Genomic DNA, 18,073 nt, shown 5'->3' on the forward strand with positions numbered 1-18,073 from the left:
GCCTATCCCTCATTCTTTAAAGACACAGCAGTTCAGCTATGGTAGTGATTGAGACAGCACTTAGGTTCAGTCACATAGTATTTATTCTGTAAATAAAGAGGCAAAAAATAATAAACTCCAGGTCATGTGACATGGGGCAAGTCACTTCATCTCTGTGGATCTGTACTTCTTCCTCCTTATCTGGATCTTTGAGGTTTCTGAGTTCAGATAGTGAAACTTTGGTTTAAATGGGAAGAATTGCCCTAATAAAATATATATGAGCTACTATACAGCACTCAGGTTAATTTCCTAACTTTAATTACAACCCAGCTTGATATGCCCTTACCCGTGTGGGCACCTTGCATTACCCCGTGGTGTGTCTGCCTGTACTGCTGTCCACACTGTAGCAGTGACCTGTGAGGCCCGTTCCTGGCCCAGGCCCACCTAGCCTTCCAAAGCAGTGTGAATCTAATTGTAACTCCTTCCCTTTCAGGCTAGACCCAGGGCGTGCCTGATGGCTTGACAAGCTGCAGGAACTGAGAGGCTAGATCTTGGAAATAGCAAGGAAGTATTTACCCTGAGTGGGGGAAGATCCCTTCCATGCTTCATCAGCAGGTCACCCTCCCAAGGGTGATCTGAGGACTCTTGGCCCTTTCTCCTGTTAATATGGCAAGAAACAAAACAGAAAAAATTCCTCAGAGGATCATTCATATAGTTAAGGCTTTTGCTCAGCTACATAAATGTAAGGTATTCATTCATACCTTATAGCACTCAATTCTAATTAGCCTTTTCATCTGATTTTTAAGATATGTGCAGTTTAGAAGTTTGGGTATACATCTTTCTAATAGACTAGGTGAGTGGAAGGACACATTCTTCCCCTCCTCCAACACATATATTAAAGTATACTAAAATAATTTTGATTTTATAATTAGTCTTGGAACAAATAGTGGGGTATTTACAAATGATAGATGCAGAGAGGAAATGTAAAGTTAGAGCAGTGGGCAATAGTTGAAGGTCAAACAGTTCACACCATATTGGATCTCTGTAAAGACTGGAGCTAGTGTGTTGAAGGGAATCTGAAACCTAGTACCACAAAGGGATGATATCCTGCTCACATCAGTATGGATATGCTGGTGTTCCATTTGGTTGTGGCATCTACTGTGCGGTGTTGGAGCTCTTGTACTGGTTTTCAGAGGAAGTACTGGAGAAAATGAGGGAGAGGAAATTGTTGAAGACATAATGGTTGAAGAACTTCTCACCTTGAATGAAGGCATGTATCCTTACTAAAGTTAATGGAGCTTATCAAGTCCTGAAGAAGACACCTAGAAGCAACTATTCATTTAGATAGATCATAAATAAGCAGTAAATCATTAAAACAAAACAAAAAAGTGGCCAAAGGTAGATTGTTTAGAGAGGAGTGATCATTAGAATTGTAGACAACTTCTCATCTACAACCATAAGTTCCAGAAATTAAGTTATATACCAAAAGTGAAGAGTTACAGAGGGAGGAAGGGAAGAGTGAGATTCAATAGGCAATGATGAACAAAGAAACGGGAAACACATTATAAAAGAAATATGAGAAACGAAAAGCATAGCAGGATGATTTATAAACAAGGTAAACCTGAAATACCAGAAAACAATAACATGGAAGATGAACCCAGGAGATCAGAAATAAAACTTCTAAGGTCCTTGAGATGTTCAGGAGGAGAATGTAAATATTAATTTACTACAGACTTTTCTAATTTGAGTAAGCAGAGTAAAAATTTGAATCCCACCATGAAAATAGTAGTAGAGACCAAGCTGAATAAAGAAAACTTCATCAAAAGGGTAAAAGGAGATATGTAAGTAGGTTCTACCTTTTGCTCTTATAATCAAAACTGCAATAAATATCCCAGTACATGAGTCCTAGTTCACATATGAAAACATTGTAATAGGGAATGTACTTAGAAGTAGAATTTATATGTTATAGGGGGTATATATTTTTAGCTTGATTGGATATCATTAAGTTGATGTCCAAAGTACTCTCACATCTATGGGTACAGAATTCCTGCCTACCTACATTCTTATTTCTTTCTTTCTTTTTTAATTTTTTCTGACTTTTTGGTATGAAATGGCATCTCATCATTGTTTTAATTTGCATCCCCTGCTTAGAAGTGAGGTTGGGTATCTTTTTAAAAATAGTTATTGGCCTATGGGCTCTTTTTATCCTTTGCTTATTTTTCTTTTGTTTGTTTTTATATTTTGAATCTATATATATAAATTCTTTATATTTTCTGGATTCCAATCCTTTATCAATTAGAGGCATTGTAAATGTCTACCCTCAGTCAGTGTCTTGCCTTAACTTTCTGGTTTTAAATTCTGAAATAGCCAATCTTAATTTTTCCTTTATAAATTGTTTTTGTGTTTTGATTTAAAAAAATCATTTCATACACTGATATCATAACTTTACTCCGTATATTTTCTTATAGCAATGAAAAATTTTTATTTTTCCTGCTTTGGTGACTTGACTCTTGGTCTAGTACTCTCTTGATACTTCTAGTCCCTTATCCCATGTGTTCACCAAAAAACCCCCACAAAAACAAACAAACAAACAAACAAACAAACAAACAAAAAACCCATCCAGACTGAGAGCAGAGTCCGCTTTTGCCCTGAACCCAATATGCTAAGAGACAGAAGCTACTGAATAAAATTGTTTTAGTGTATGGTATGAGATAAGACTCTAAACTAATACTTTTGTAGATAAAAGTCCCTTTGTTTCATTACCATTTGTTGCATAATCCCCATTGAATTGTAGTGCCACCTTGCTATATGTCAAGTTTCTATATAGGTTTTGGTTTCATTGACTCTTTCTCTGCATAAATAAAAAGTTTATGTCTTGAAATCTGATATGGAAGATCCTTCTCTCTTTTTGTTCTTTATCTGAATTAACTTTGATATTATCAGACTTTCCTCTTCCATATGAGTTTTAAAAATCAGTATACCTAATTATACATAAAAATCCTGTTGGTAGTGCCTTCAATTTATAGACTGGCTGAATTTATAGACTTCATGTCTTAACAGTCATCTTTTCATCCATTAATATCATACATCACTCTGCATATTCAGGTCCTAATTCATGTCTTTCAATATAGCATTATACCATTTTTTCTGTAAAAATCTCTTGTACACCTTTGGTGTTAATTGCAAGTAATTCAAAGTTGTTATTTTTGTTGGGGATACGATTCCTTTTCTTTTAGCTTTCTAATTGATTACTGCTAGTGCAGGGCTAGCTTCATGGGCAAGCAACTAGTGTAGTTGCTCAGAAGGTGGCCCTATACCCAGAGTTAAAGTTCTGTGGAGCTTGTCTTGAGATTCTTAATAATTTTACCTTTGGAGTTGTGTTTTAATAAGTCAAGCCTGGTAGAAAATAGAGCTTGTATCCGGAGCTTAGATGGCTCACAGTGCATGCTCCTGCCTTGCCTTTCTGCCTCTTTAGGACAGGTGATTGCCTGGTGGCATCCTTGCCATTGCTTAGCTACTGCTACCACCCTCAGCCCCAGGTGGGGCCTGGATGTGGGAAGAATTAGGTCTTCCCTTGCACCTTGAGCATTGAATTGCTGGGCAGGGATCTGAAGTGCTTCTGAGGGTCTACACTCTCCATAGGAGTATCCACATGCCCAAGAGAGTAAGACATTATAGCCAATAGAAACCATAATCGTAGGTCAAAAAAGAGACTGCCAAAGAAAGAAGCTTTTTTCCCCTTGTTTTTTGAACAAGGAACCCCACATTTTCATTTTTCACCTGCTGAGAAAATTATGTAATCTGCATGTGCTGGTGTTTGGGAATGCTATCATTTGTGTATATTGATCATTTCTTAGTACTATCTCTTCCCACTCATAATTTTATGTTACAATGGGTATGTGTAATTTCCATATACATTCTAAGATGAAATTTTGGTACCCATTTGAGAACACCTCCAGGGACCAAATGCTTTTTCAATAATTTAGTTCATCTGAACACATCAAAGCCTGATGAAATTTGGACACATTTTACAAAATCCTGCTATTTCAGAGGTGTACATAGCTCAGACACAGGGATCAAAGTGACTTGTTTAAAGCTAGCAATAAGGGGCTGTTCTTGTTCCTACTTTTAGTTGAAGCAGGACTCATATGCTATTTTATGTTTCAAGGCAAAAATGAAATCAGCGCTGGGAAACTTAAATACCCCAGGAGAGCACATTTATCATGCGTTTCTCACAACCCCAGTTTTCTCCCCACCAGCCCCTCTTTAGGTGTCCAAGGATTAATGAATTAGTGCTTGAAAATTATTTATACATTCTTGTATGAAAGTGCCATAAAGAACAATACACATAGTTATTATTTAGAGTCAGTAAACTAAGGTTTTGGGACCATAAAGCATATTTAGTATATATTTTTCCACTTCTTAAGGGAGTGTTCAGAGAAGAACTAATTTATTGAGCTAAATATCTTTGGATATATTTTCCATACTTGTTTTATATCCCACAGTACCATGTCAAAATATAGCCTGCTTCACCTCAGACCTCTGTGGGAAGAGGTACATGTGAATATATAGCACAATTCACAGCTAGAAATGGGGAACAGTGTGTGTGGCCTCATTCTTGACCTCATCTCAAAGCCCATTATAGACATTTTTGAGACTGTTCATTCTAGAAATAAAAAAGTGTGGGACTGAACCTTGATTCCAAAGACTGATAATATTCCTTAGCTTGTTTTTGTTGTTGTTGCTTTTTCAAATTCAGAATTGGAGAGGACATTTTTGTTGATTTCTTCATTTTCACATACTAATATACAACTTTTATCTATTAGTAATATTGTTGACCTAGCAACAAGCAGTTGTATTCTGGGGGTACTGAAATACCTCTCTATCTTTTCCAAGAATTATATAGGTTTTGTCTTATATGTAGCATTCCATAATGAGAACTTTAGTCATTTATATTACACTTAGCTGGAAATGTTGCTTTTCTTATTCTAATTTAACCACTGCCTTTAGGGGAGGTTGGCACACTAAACCTTACCTGACCTTTATACTTCAGGGTAAATGGTTTACCAAATCCTTCTCAAAGAACATGTTTAATGGATGAGGGAGTGAAAGTGTTTCCTGGGAGAATATTACATAAGTCTGTTCTAAAGGGAGAGAAAGTAATAAGGGGAAGATAGGTGAAAGTAACACAAAACACCAAACAAACAAACAAAAAAGATAAAGCTAGGTCACAGATGTTGAAGGCAGGAATCAGTTATCCATTTCACAATGTTGCCTAAGTCTTCAAAATTAATAGAAATTCCTGTTGTCCCTATTTTCTTTTTAAAACTTGCTTCAAAATGATTCTAATGAAAAAGATTTAAGGCAGAAGTACTTGACTCATAGGCATCTAAAAAGTGTAGAGAACCACTTAGTAATTTAACAGCAGAAATGGTAAAAACAGAATCTCTTACAACATTACTATGAATAGCCATCATTGTATGTTTCTCTTATCGTATTATAGATATAGACTGCTAGGTACAACTTCTGGAATTCATCAAGCAACTTCAGCCTCTGACAGAAACATGGGAACTAAGGTGCCTAGAGGCCACCAGAATGAACATTTTCCTGTCATCTGAAAGAATGATGCCTTACTAATGGTGCTGCAAGTCCATGTGGCCATGTTGAGAGGAAATTCAGGAATCGAATTAAAAATTTTGCCTCATTTTAAGAGAATATTGTTTGCCCTTAATGCCCATAACATGATTTATTTCAGAATTTTTTCCTTTAAACTATGGATGCCTGCCCATTATCAGCTTTAGAGAAATGTGTTAGGCACAATCTCCCTGGAAATACTGAGAACATATGTGATCCAAGTCTATAGTAGTTTGGGGGATTTAAGTTCTGCTCAGATTTCTTGGATGATGGTTCTTTTCTTTATTCTTACAATTTCTGTTGACATTGGCCTTTTTGTGTAATAGGAAAATTAAACTGGATCTGGAAAAGATAATAGAGAACTAGGTGTTTAAATCTTTGCTCACATACTTATAATGATTATTCTTTATAAAATTTCTTTAGAAATGTAACCTCAACCATGTCTTTATTATTAGTCATTTACCTCAGATTTACTGTGCAGAAGGTTGGGCTAAATGACATTCAAGGATCCTTTCAGGTCTAATGTCTGACTTAAAATATTAAATCTGAATATAGACTACATATTGAGTACTCTGTGATCAAACAGAATTCCCTCATTGTTAACCTACAACTTAGTTTAAAAGTTAACAGAAAATATGTTAGAAAATGTTTCTAATCTCAAAGAAGAAAATGTCTATGTTTCATAGGGAAAAAAGCATTGGCTAGGAAAATCTCAGACATATTTTTTTTTTAGCTCTTACCTTGTCTTCTTTTCCTCAGTTTAAGGATAGTAGATGGAAATTAGAAATACTCTCCTATGAAGCCAAAATTCATAGTAGACTTTGAAGTTTTCCAAAATACAGTAATCTTTCCAATGTTTCTGTGTTAGATCTGATAGGCTTGGGTTGACCAAGTTATAATTTACATTCTTAATAACTATCCTGGATAGTTTATATATATAAACATTCTTAATAACTGTTTGAATTCTTGGGGAAGAGATAACAAGAAAATAATATAGGAATTTCATTAATCAGTATTTAAAATTTTACTTCTTGGTCAATAAATTCCATAAGCTCTATCTTCCTTATTGAGTAAAGCAATGGCTGTGAACTATAGAATTGAAATAAAGGTCAAAATAAATTTTGGGTAAATGACTTGGGAAGTATATGAGAAAACACACTCAATCATATAGCATTCTCTAGGCAGAAACATAAAACAAGCTTAACATATTGGTGAGGCAAAGAATAATAGAGAGTAAAGATGGAGACCATGAATCACCAGAAAATTATAAAAGCAATCAGAGGCATAAAAATTATAAGAATCAGAAAGAAAAACAACATTTTTATATGAAAGATCCTCAGATAATACAAATGAAATATTCCAAAAACAGAAATAAGAATTAAGACCCGGAATTAAGAAATACGTCAAAATATATTTGTCCCAATTTAATCAGTAACACTGAATTGACTTACTAATTATTATGTAATGAGTGCATTGCATGGATGTACCTTTAACAATTTTTTTTTAATGTTTCTATTTATTTTTGAGACAGAGAGAGACAGGGCATGAGCAGGGGAGGGAGCAGAAAGAGAAGGAGACACAGAATCTGAAGCAGGCTCCAGGCTCTGAGCTATCAGCACAGAGGCTGACACAGGGCTCGAACTCAGAGACCATGACATCATGACCTGAGCCGAAGTCGGACGCTTAACCGACTGAGCCACCCAGGTGCCCCACATGGATGTACCTTTTGTACTCAAGGCAATCTTGCTTTCTTGTGGTTCAGAGCAATAGTCTCAGCTTTTCTATCATGATATGATCTAATAAAATAGAGAAGATACTGGACTGTTTCACTGAAACTATGAATTTATAAGAGATTAAATTTGACTCTTCCCGATTAACAGGGAAAGATAAAATGTATGTTTAAAATGATGATATTGTATATATACAACTTTAATACATGGTAACCTCTCTATATCATATTTAAAAAAAAACTGAGTGGTAAATAAGGAAATCCTAAAAGGAAAAAATAATCATCTTGGAAAAAAAAATTTTTAGAGACTGAAAGATTTAAGTGTAGTTAACTAAAATCCAACTGTGTCTGCATACAAGGAAGACCAAGTAAGCAAGAAAAACTGGATATTAAAGGATGAGCAAAAGCATTGTAAGGAAGTACCAAAAAGAAAAAAAATCAGGGTGGGAAATTAAAATTTTAATACTAAATTGCATTAAATTTAGGTGAAAAAGCATTAAAAAACATGAAGGGAATTTTGTAAAGGGTGAATTTACAATGAAGATCTATGTGCCAAATAACATAGTATCAACATTAATAAAACACAAATGACAGGAAATTCAAGGAGTAATGTATAGAAACATTCACAGTGGGAGATATTAACTTACTGATGTTATCTCATGGCTAATCAAGTAGACAAAAAGTATGGATGTAAGAAACCTAAATATCATAATGAATAGGATGGGTCTAATTATATATTAAACAGTGAATCTTCAAAAACACACGTTTTTAAGTGCCCAAGGAATATCAGCAAAAGTTTAAAGTATTAGTGGACTCGATAGATTTTAAAAAGTGATAAGAACTCACCCAACTGATTTTGGCAGTATCAATGGCAAAGCATTCCATAAAGACTTGCATTAACGCAAAAAAGTCAGAATAAATTACAACAAATATGACTTAAAATGTATTGCCAAGCCTGCAAAAAAGTTTAAGAAAATCTATGGCAACCAGAAAAACCTGAAGAAAAGCTAAAGGTAAACAGGCAGGAAAACACTGATGCAGCAGTTTGTGCTGCCAGGACGGATGAGGAACAGGCAAAAGCTAATACCAAGAAACCAGAATTGTGGAGATTAGTAGTCACTTGAAGTGAGAGAGGACTAAGTCTTAGGCTCAGCCAAGGCAGTGGGGAGAAGCTGAGTCTACCTGGGACATATACATAGGGCTAGGACATATAAAGAGCCTATAGATATAGGAAAGGATATAAGCCAAATGTCTGCCAGCCTGTGAAGATGACCAAGAATCCTGTTTGCCAAATCCCAGTTCATGTAAGTCAGGGATTTGATTTTATGCTACCTCATAGACAAAACAATCCATAATTGGAGCAATTCACTCATGTGGCTTAAGTGTGGTAGTATCCCAAGATACCAAGAAGTTAATGTGAACCTTCCTGATATGAAAATATTCTTCAGGCCTTTCAGGAGTTATGTAGATTAAATTTAGACAAATATAAATTTAACATTAAGAATTTCCAAATATACTTGGGGCACCTGAGTGGCTCAGTCAGTTAAGCATCCGACTTTAGCTCAGGTCATGATCTCACTGTTGGTGCGTTCAAGCCCCATGTCGGGCTCTGTGCTGGCAGCTCAGAGCCTGGAGCCTGCTTCTGGTTCTGTATCTCCCTCTCTCTCTCTGACCCTCCCCCACTCACACTCTCTCTGTGTCTCTTGAAAATAAATAAATGTTAGAAAAAATTTTTTTTAAATTTCCAAATATACAGAAAAATAATCCACTAACAGCAGATTCAGTAGAAAAGGGAACTACTGATTTAGTTTTACAAAGACTACCAATATTTGAAAGATTAGATACAGGTAATGAAATAATTATTTATGAAATATTTTAGGAACTAAGAGATGATTTTGAAATAAAAGAGCCAGAAGTAAATGAATATCAAGCATGATCAGGTAAATTTGGGAAATCACCAAAAAGACATTCTAAAAAATATTACAATTATCAGTATTAACAAAATAGATGAGTTTAGCAGTTGATTAGAGAAAGCTAAGGAAGAATTACAACTAAGATAGATGAGAGAAGAAAATACCCATAATGCAACACAGAGAAATAAGAAAATGAAAAGTATGAAGGAGAAATAAAAAAAATGGAGCAAAGGTGGTCTAACATATAACTAATTGGTGAGTTCCTGAAGAAGAAAAAATGGAGAATAGGTAGTGCATATGTGAAGGAATAATGTCTAATAAGAGATATAAATGCATTTATATAAAACACACTGTACACCAATTAGGTATAAATAAAGGATAGATAAAAAGAAAACCACACCTAGATCACCACAGTGTAAAAAGGCAGAATAATAAAGGCAAAAAGAAGTTAAAAACAAATGGAGACAAAAGAAAAATTCCTAACAAAGCAATGGCAGAATTAAAGGAGATTTCAGTAGCAAAAGGGCAATGAAAAAAAAAAAGACATAATGCATAAAAATACTTAGAGAAAATAACTCTGAACCTTAAAATTCTGTAACCAGCTAAATATCTTCCAAGAGCTAGGGTAAAATAAAGACATTTTCAGATAGCTAAAACAGAGTTTGCTAAAGCAACAGTGAATAAGAAGAACAAATAGCAATCCGAAATAATTTTTGAAATTAAAATAATAACACTAAAAAAGATATTATTTAAAGTAATAAACAAGGGGCGCCTGGGTGGCGCAGTCGGTTAAGCGTCCAACTTCAGCCAGATCACGATCTCGCGGTCCGTGAGTTCGAGCCCTGCGTCAGGCTCTGGGCTGATGGCTCGGAGCCTGGAGCCTGTTTCCGATTCTGTGTCTCCCTCTCTCTCTGCCCCTCCCCCGTTCATGCTCTGTCTCTCTCTGTCCCAAAAATAAATAAAAATGCTGAAAAAAAAATTTTAAAGTAATAAACAATACGAGCATGTAATCTAGGGGTTTAAATCAAGTTATGTTACTCTAAAATCCAAGTAATTTTTGGAAGAAGGGTAGAAACGTACATTAACAATAGACTTTGTTTTTCCAAATATCATGGAAAAATATCAAGCATAACCAGTAGAATAGAAATAGTATGTATAAATTCCAAATTAGCAAAGGCAAAAATAATAAGAAAAATACAAAAAACAGAATCCAAAAAAAGAAGTAAAAAGTCATGGCAAATCAAAAATTCAATATATGATAATAGAAAAAATTCAAATATATAAATAAATTGCATTAAACTCACCAATTATATGAGATTGTCAAATGGTATACAAAAATATTGAACTATATACTTTTTGTGAGATGCTCCTAAAAATAAGATTACATAAAACCTGAGGTAAGAGAAATAATATAAACCAAGAAAATATAAACCAAAAGAAAGTTGAGATATCTAAATTACCATTAGAAATAGTGGATATAGGAGTGTGTGGGCGGCTCAGTCTGTTGAGTGTCTGACTCTTGATTTTGGCTCAGGTCATGATGCCAGGCTCATGGGATTGAACCCCATGTCAGGCTCTGTGCTGAGCATGGTTCCTGCTTAAGACTCTCTTTTTTTCTGTTGTGCTCTCTCCCTCTCTCTCTCGCTCTCTCTCTCTCAAATAAAAAAAAAAGAAAAAGGAGATATAAACACCAAAATCATATATAGGAATAAAAGGATAATCACACAAGAATATAAGGTTCAATTCACCAGAGGGATTTGAGAATTTTAAATTTACAGCACCTAATAAAAGAGCCTCCAAACATATAAGATAAAAACTTAAAAGTCCATTATTATAGCAGGGAATTTCAAAAGCATCTCTCCATGACCAGTAGGCCAAAAATTCAGTAAATTTATAAAATATTTGAACAAGTCAATTAACAGGATGGATTTAATGAAACTGCAGTTATAGCATTTGTATTTTCTCAAGCAAACATGGAACTTAAAAAAAAAATAACCATACACTAGGCAATAGAGCAAATTTCAACATACTTCAAAAAACTGGTATCACATAGATAAAATTCTCTGATCAAAATGCAATTAAGCTAAAAGTCAGCAAAAAAGAGATACCCATAAGCAAGTCCATACTTATGAAACTAATAAACAATTTTTAAAAAATTTATTCAAATAAGAAATAAAACACAAAAATTAATACTTTGAGCTGGATATTAATGAAAATATTTTATTTTATAACTTTTGGGTATATCTAAGTGTGTTTCAAGGAATATTTATAGCCTTAAATGCTTATATTAGTCAATTAAAAACCAGCTGAAACTTAATAAGCCAAGTTGTCAATGTTAGAAGTTAGAAAATTAATTCCAGAATAAGCCTAGAGAAAGTAGAATGAGAGAAATGATAAAAGTAGGTTAAAAAAAAGAAATGGAAAACAAAGGCACATAGTATGGAACAACAGAACCAAATTGGTCATTTGAAGACTAATCTTTACACAAATCTTTAGCAAGATTGATCAAAGTAAAAAACGAAAAAGAGAGATATACGTATATATATCATGAAGAAGTGAATGTGAACCTTCCTGATATGAAAATATTCTTTAGGCCTTTCAGGAGTGATATAGATTAAATTTAGACAAATATAAATAAATATAAATATGAATATATATGGAATGGAAGAGGGATTAAAAAACTCTAGAAGAGATAAAAAGATAATAATAGAATACTAAACATAATTTTATTTTCAATAAATTTGAAAACAGAATAGGGGAAATTCCTGGGGAAAAATCATGTATTAAAAATTGACATATGGGGCACCTTGGTGGCGCAGTCGGTTAAGCGTCCAACTTCAGCCAGGTCACGATCTCGCGGTCCGGGAGTTCGAGCCCCACGTCAGGCTCTGGGCTAATGGCTCGGAGCCTGGAGCCTGTTTCCGATTCTGTGTCTCCCTCTCTCTCTGCCCCTCCCCCGTTCATGCTCTGTCTTTCTCTGTCCCAAAAATAAATAAACGTTGAAAAAAAATTTTTTTAAAAAAACTGACATAAGATGAAAAAGTAAGTTTTAAATAGAGATATTATCATGAAATTTGAATTAGTATTTTAATCATGTTCTACTGAGAAAACAGTAGGCATCAGTGGTTTTCTAGTTGAATTCTACCAAAGATACTGGTAAATACCTAATGCTTTCAGTTAAGACTTCTGGAAGCTACACCCTAGAATTAAGAATCAAGGCAGTTGCAAAGCCTGAGACAGCCTTGAAATAGTTCATTTTGTGATTGGATTGGGCAGCCCAACTCTGAAACTCCAACTATGAGCCGGAAGAAATTTGCATCTTCCCTAGAGAATGAGATGTCATTCAGAGATTCTCCAAAAGTGTATCCACAATGTGCAACATTCAGTGAAAACTGATCAGACACGTCAGGATGCAGAATCAAATGAATTAAATCCCTTAACATCTGTTATTAGTTGCTTAATGCATTTTGGTGCTTGGGTGTTGGGATCCTATATATTTATAGTTATATCTTGGTGTACTGATCCTTTTATCATTGTATAATGATTGTCTTTGTCTTTTGTTACCATTTTTGGTTTGAAGTCTATTTTGTCTGATATAAGTATGACTACATCTGCCTCCTTTTAGTTTCCATTTGCTTGGAATATATCGTCTTTTATCCTTTCACTTTGAGCCTATGTGTCTTTAGAACTGAGATGACACTCCTATAGGCAGCATATAGTTGAATTTTTTAAAAATAATCCAGCCACACTGTGCCTTTTGATTGGTGAGTTCAATCCATTACATTTAGGGTGATTATTAATTATGTAAGATTTTACTACTGCCATTTCATCTTTTGCAGTCTAGTTATTTTGTTTTTCCATTTTTTTCTTCTGTTTCTGTCTACCTTTGTAAGTTGGTGGTTTTCCATAATGATTTGCTTGGTCTCCTTTCTTTTTTAACGTTTTATGTCTCTGCACTAGATTTTGTTTTGTGGTTACCATTAAATTTACATAAAACATCTCATAGATAAAATAGACCTTTTTTTCTGATGGTAGCAATTTATCTTTATCTGTCCCATAAAGGTCCTACCTCTTTATTCTTTCTCTTGTATTATTTTTTTGATGTCACAATTTATCTCTTTATGCTGTGGTTCTGTTACAAAATTATGTAAGTTATTATTATTTTTAATTCTATTTTTCTTTAACCTTTATGCTATAGTTAAGAATTTAATATACTATTCTAATAAAGAGTTGCAGTATTCTAGTTCTGACTATTTAGCATCTTAATCAGAGTTTTGTATGCTTTGATCGTTTTGTTTCAGCTTGAAGAGCTCCTTTCAATATCTCTTGTAAGGCAGGTCTAGTGGCAATGAACCTCCTGAGATTTGTTTATCTGGGATATTCTTCCTTTCTCCTTCATATCTGAAGGATAACTTTGTTGGATAGAGTATTCTTGGCTGGCAATTTTTATCTTTTCATTTTTTGAATATGTCCTTTCACTCTCTTGTGTCCTGTGGAGTTTCTGTTAAGAAATCTGCTGATAGCCTCATGAGAATACCTTTGTGGGTTACTGTCTTTTGTCCTCTGGCTCTTTAAAATTCTTTATCATTGACTTTTGACAGTTTTAATATATTCTGCCATAGAGAACATCTTTTTTCATTGAGATAATAAGGTGTTCTATTAGCATCATGGACTTATATATACATTTCTTTCCCCAGATTTGGGAAGTTCTAAGCTATTATTTCTTTGAATAAACTCTGTCCTCTTCTTCTTCTCTTCTTCTGCAATACCCATTATTCTTATGTTGACTTTTCTAGTGGTGTCTCTTAACTTTCACAAGCTTTCTTCAAGTTTTAAAAATCTTTGTTCTCTCTCCTCTTCCACCCGAATCATTTCTAGATTCCTATCTTCCAGCTCACTAATTCTTTCTTCCATCTTATCTGTTTTATTTCCAAAGCATTCTAATGTTTTCTTCATCTCATTTGTTGAGTTCTTCAACTCCAGAATTTCTGATTTGTTCTCTTTTACGATTTTAATCTCTTTGGTAAAGTGTTCCTTCTGTTTGTAATTTTATTCCTGAAATCAGTGTATTGATTTTCTGAGTTTTCTTGTAGCTCATTGTATTTCTTCAGAACAGCTATTTTGAATTCTTTATCAGATTACATTATTCCACATCTTTGGTTGAGTTGCTAGAAAATTGTCATTGTCTTTTTGTGATAACATACTACTGTGATTTTTCATTGTATTTGATAAAAATTACCTCTGCTCTCACATTTGAAGTAGTGAACACTTTTCTTATTTAGGCAAGAATTTGTTTATTTTGATTATAATAGTCAACCAGATAATTAGGAGCCTTCCTTTTGCTTTTAGGAAGGTGGTGCTATAGCAGTTTTTTTTTTTTTTTTCTCTTACCACAGCTGACTGCTGCTAAGGTTAGGAAGGTTTCTATTAAAAAAAAAGTTGATGGAGTAAAAAAGACAGTGTCAGAGTGGCAGGAAGTGTATACTTAGTGACTCAGACTTTGGGTACGCCCATGACCTAATAGGGGGAAGCTCGTGTGAGGGTGTGGGGATGTAGGTTACAGAGGTCCATGAGAAGTCCTCTTGCCAGAATCCCTGGACAGATAGCAGGAGACACTTTCCTTCAGTTTTCTTTGTCTGCCTACTTCCCTTTTCTTTTTCTCCCCCACTCACTGCTGTGTCTTCTCAGACAGAGCTATAGATCTCTTCAGCTGCAGAACATACAGCCAGGCAGACCCTCACACACACTTTCACCCTTCACCTCCTCTTGCTAGACAGGTCATACTGTCCTGCTGCAGGACCTGCTCCTGCCTTCTCTGTGACCATCAGCTCTGCTTTGTCTCCTCCATGGTCCAACTACCCACTCCCAGGGGCACAGGTGGTTTGATCTCTCAGGTGTCCTGGTACATTGTGGTGAGGTGCTTTTTTTGGTTATGGATATGATTAGCTGTAAATCGAAGGGGAGAGAATAAAGGAATGTCTCATCATGATGTACCTGCCATGATGCTGACCTCACTCTCCCAGATTTTCCTTCTAATGCTGGTTTATTATGATTTTCCATTGTGAAGAAGTATTAAATTAAATTAATAATTTTCATCAATTGAGATGATGTGTTTTTTTTTATCTTTACATTAATGGATTATCTAATGTTAAGCAATTTTCAGTGACTACTAATGTTAAACATATTTTCATGGTTTTTTTGATCCATAGATTCTCTTAGGTGAAGTGTCTATTTAAGTCTTATGCCCCTCCTTTTTAAAAGATTGAATCTATTTATTTTTTACTATCAAGTTTTGAGAGTTCTTGATGTGATCTGAATATAAGTCCTTTATTGGACTTGTAATTTGTAAATATTTATTCCCAAGTCTCTAACTTGTGTTTTCATTTTCTTAGGAGTATCTTCTGCACAGCAAAAGTTCAGTTTATCATTTTTTTCTTTTAGGACCATGTTTTTGGTGTCATATATAAACTTCTTTGCCTAGCTCCAGTTCATGAAGGTTTTCTTCTGTTTTTGTCTAAATCTTTCATAATCCTACATTTTTTGTTTAGCCCTATGATCCTTTTGGAGTTCATTTTAATATGTAATGCAAAGTTTAGGCTGAAGTTTATTCCTTTGCATATGAAGATCCAAATGTTCTAATACTATTTGTTGAAAACCTGGCAGTACTTTTTATCACATCACAATGTATTTTAATTATTTATTTCCAAGTCTGATTTCCCACTGAAGTATGTATGTCTTTTGCTCTGAGTCTACAAGTCCCCTTGGTATCTGAAACCTATCTTAGAACTTTGAGCAGTCAATGCTCAATAACAATTGGTTGGATTAACACATAATAAAACAGTGAATTCAGATTTTCTTGTGATTGTTAGAAATGTTCAGAAATATGTGTAATGGAGATGACTTTTATTATTATTATTTTTTTTCCTTCTTCCATTCCCTTCTCAGAGAACATATTCCACTCATAGCCTTGATAGGAGTAGTGTATGTTCCCTGTGACTTTTGCTGTAAATGATTGGACTAGAAATAGAAACATAAATCAAAGTGGGCCAACTAGTTTTTCCATCCCCCAAATTGGATTTGGACATGAATAGAATAATTCAGATTTCTCTGGGTTCAGGGTCTGAAATATTATATAGACTCAAGGTCTGAAGCTACAATGTTGAGGTGACAGCGGTGTACCATGTAAAAGCGGAGTAGAACATGGAATAGTTACTTGAGAAGCAGAAGTGAAGACAGAAACAGGGGTAGATGCCTGACTTTGCAGTTTTCCTCAGTGTGGACTGTAGTTTTTGAGAGTCCCAATTTCTAAAGCTAGCTTCATTGGGAGTTTGTCTCATTGTAATTAAACGGTCTAGCCAAAGCAAGGTAGTAAGAACAATAAACAAATAATATTAGATTAATTAAAAAAATACCTAGAGGGTAATTAGACTGTAGAATTTTTGTATGTCTCAAATGAGTTAGCATAAATAAGATTTTATTAAAAATAGTTACACCATTCTTGTAGTCAATACATACATCCATGTATACTTCATTTAAATAACATGAGTGCCATTGAGAGTAAAACAGTAGTACTCGTTTTGAAATGGTCTCTACTCTTCTAAAGCTTCATTCATTAAGTAAGTTAGTTCCAAGCACTGGATATTGGTTATAAAAAAAGATGGACCACAGAGTTTGTCCTTAATAAGGCCACCTTAATAAGCCCAGAATCTATCAGGAGAAATGGGAGTTAACAAATAATTATAATTTTAGACTCTTATATAAACAAGAAACAATAGTAAACCATACCAGTTAATACATAAGCACTCATAACATCAGAGGACCGCTGACATTGGATATAATCTGGGAAAGCTTCAGGAGGATTTGGGATTTGAGAACTAAGTTATGTACGTGTGGGTAGAGAAGAAAATGAAGGTATCAAAGGTAGAAAAGCTTCCATTACGTATCTCAGTATTAATAAAAATGTAAATATTGCTCAGCTATTTTTGAAGGGTTGAACATTCATTCAAAGTTACATATAACTTTTCCATTCCTTATTTGGAAAGGTCAATAAGAGTAGAGAGTGGCAAGTTTAGTCTAGATAATGCTTTCAGAGTTTAGCTACAATTTGGGAGAAACATAAGAGCAAAGGAAAAGATGTTACTGCCAGAGCTTGAGGAAGAAGCTGCTTCATGGTGTGTTGACAGTAATTTAATAAAAAAGGTTAACTTCTGGACTAGCACTCAAATTTCCTTAGTCTCTCCTGATGATCAAGGGCATCCTTTGTTAAGTCTAATGTGTTGGCCCTCAAAGTTGCCTAGTGTGCAAGGAAGCTGTCAATCACATGCTTAAAAAAATGTACAGCAGAAGGGTTCTAAAGGGAAATCAAATTACGGTCCATTTGGAAATGTCACAACCAAGTGGCACCAGGAAAAATGAAGAGGTTCATTGACTATTCAAATTGGTATATAAAGAGTTGCATGTTTTTGTTGCTAATCAAAGATAAAGCTGGCCTTTGAGCTGCCTATGTGGAGCCTGAGACCACCCAGGCTTTAGCTAATGTTAGTGTTTACATGACATGTTGGAAACAAACTGGGCAATTACAAAGGCCCAGTCTAACTAGATCCTAACAGGCAAAGTGCCCTCTGATCCAAATGTTAATAGCTTTGACCTTCATTGGTTTTTAATCTCATTCTGTCTGGCGGAGTAAATGAACTCTAGGTTATACTGTACAGAAGAGTTCTTTTTGTTTTTCATTCTGTTTTTTTTTTTTTTTTTTTTTTCCCTGATATTGCCAGGGAAAATGAAAGTCTGTCTTTTTTCAGCTGGGTATATCACTGAG

At 34.6% G+C, this 18,073-nt stretch overlaps 2 long non-coding RNA genes across 4 annotated transcripts in view; both read left to right on the plus strand.

The window, feature by feature from the left end:
- The window catches only part of LOC123385465, a 49,469-nt gene extending 43,501 nt beyond the window's left edge, over positions 1-5,968 (plus strand). For both annotated transcript variants that reach the window (XR_006598035.1, XR_006598036.1), the window contains one exon: positions 5,483-5,968. This is a non-coding gene — a long non-coding RNA (uncharacterized LOC123385465). The remainder of the gene's footprint in view (positions 1-5,482) is intronic.
- LOC109499778 overlaps positions 1-18,073 on the plus strand; it is a 607,757-nt gene that overhangs the window by 352,984 nt on the left and 236,700 nt on the right. The window lies entirely within an intron of this gene.

Source organism: Felis catus, chromosome B2 (assembly GCF_018350175.1).
Source record: "Felis catus isolate Fca126 chromosome B2, F.catus_Fca126_mat1.0, whole genome shotgun sequence".
NCBI lineage: Eukaryota > Metazoa > Chordata > Mammalia > Carnivora > Felidae > Felis > Felis catus.